Here is a 1,944-nt window from a genome sequence, read left to right as displayed (position 1 = left end):
TTCCTCATTCTCACACTGGCCCCTACTTGTCAAAGGGTTAAATAGCTAGCACAAATGGTACTGTACCATACTGCCCTTCCGATTGCAGCATTTGGCAGAACTGAAAGGAAAGGAAGTTGTGTTACACATTGAAGGGATGGCGCAAAACACAAGGAGACACCAGGAGAAGATGAAAACGTCATGTGAGGGCTTCGGAGCCCTGTACGCATCCTTCATCACATCATCATGGTACTCGCCAGGCTGGCTTGAATCCCTCTCCAGGAACCACGTTTTGCTTCTTTCTCCTCCTCTTGCTTCTGTTTGTCATTGCAAGGCACGGTCAATGAATTGGTCATCTTTTTCAAGTCATCAATTTCCAAAGAAAAACACACCTTTGTATCTAAGGATTCCCAAAACCTGCATGATATAGTGGCTTTTCATATTGTGTAATTTTATCTTTTAGTAACTTTTCAAAACAATTGAAGTCATCTCTTGAAAATGGGCTCAGAGCATGGATCCTATAAGCTCTATTTATTAACACCAAATGTTTCTTTGGCTAATTTGAGGTCTGACTCTTCCTGTCATTTGTTTAGCCTAGCCCCAGTTTATCTTTTAATTGTTCTCTGGTGTTAGAGCTTTAGGTTCTTCTAAACTCTTTTTATTTTTTCCTGTTGCTGTCCTTTCTTTTTGATTTTTTTTTCTCTTTTTTCTTTTCTGAAAAGTTTATTTCTGGTTTTATTTCTTTTTCTTTCCTTTCCCATCGTCACTGTCACCCCATTTATCCTTGATAGCCATACACCTGCCTTCCCAGCTGTACCCACCAGGGTACTGCCGGCCCCCACCATCCACATAGGACTCCATGTAAAGCATGTCTGCATCCAAACTGGAGGTTCCAACGTCCCCCTCCAACTCAGGATGCCAACTGCGAGCCCATGTTTTTAACTGTACTTCTGATGGACTGGCTATAAATCAGAGGTTCCCATGACCCCTTCCTTGGGTTTGATTAATTTGCTAGAGTGACTCACAGAACTCAGGAAATTGTTTACTCACTAAATTACCAGTTTATTACAGAGGGTTTTTATAGTGGCTTCATTATGTAGGCACAGTGGATGAAATCATTGGCCAGTGGTGATAGAACTTAATCTCCAGCCCCTCTCCCCTCCTCAGAGGTTGGGGTGTGAGTGGAGTGGATGGAATGGGCCTGAAAGTTCCAAACCTCTAATCACAAATTTTTCTCCACTGGTGGCCAGGCTGCATCCTTAGGTACAGTCCAAAAGTCACCTCATTAACATAAAAAAAGACACCTTTAGCTCTCAACATTTACGAGACTGTAAGAATTTTAGGAGCTCTGTGCCAGAAATGAGGATGAAAACCAAATACATATTTCTTATTATAAGTCTATATCACAGGCTGAAACTGAAGAGGGTCTTGGCCAGCCAGGCCTCTTGGCACCTGTACCAATGGCAGGTCATGCTCAGGATCATTCATGGAGCAAAGTAGCTGGTAGAAAAGCAAGCAGGAAAGATAAGCCTGAACTATGCGATATATCTAATGTCACAGTGGGGTTTACATTTGGCAGAGTTCTAAGAGACATAAATCCCAAGGGAGAAGGAAGGAAGGTAGATGAAAGGATAGTCAGGAACAGAAGGGAGACTTGGGCAATAGAACATTCTGAGTGCCAGTACAGCAAGGCCTCTGGTTGAAGCAGAAACCCATCCCAGAGCCTGAAGATCCCTGGGTCCCTGGGAAAGAATAAGAATTTTTGATAAAGGATACCTAGTGATAAGATGAATGAGGGGGTGATTCATTTGAACTCCCATCAACAGGCATTTTTTGAGTTCTTCCCTGTTTGAAGACCACACTTATAACAAAATGACATATATGTAACCCTTTGACACTTATAACAAAATGACATAACAAAATGACTCCTGTATGAGTCATGTTCTTAAAGAGGCTATAATATAG

The 1,944-nt window shown here is 42.0% G+C and overlaps 1 pseudogene; it reads right to left on the bottom strand.

Annotated features, from left to right (window-relative positions):
* Positions 1 to 215: 215 nt before the first annotated feature.
* LOC114897865 lies at positions 216 to 849 on the bottom strand (annotated as a pseudogene).
* Between the last annotated feature and the right edge of the window lie 1,095 nt (positions 850 to 1,944).

This window comes from Monodon monoceros, unplaced genomic scaffold (assembly GCF_005190385.1).
Source record: "Monodon monoceros isolate NGI ecotype Baffin Bay Population unplaced genomic scaffold, NGI_Narwhal_1 Super_Scaffold_18, whole genome shotgun sequence".
NCBI lineage: Eukaryota > Metazoa > Chordata > Mammalia > Artiodactyla > Monodontidae > Monodon > Monodon monoceros.
Note: the sequence above shows the minus strand (reverse complement) of the source record. Positions and strands in the feature narration are given on the sequence as shown.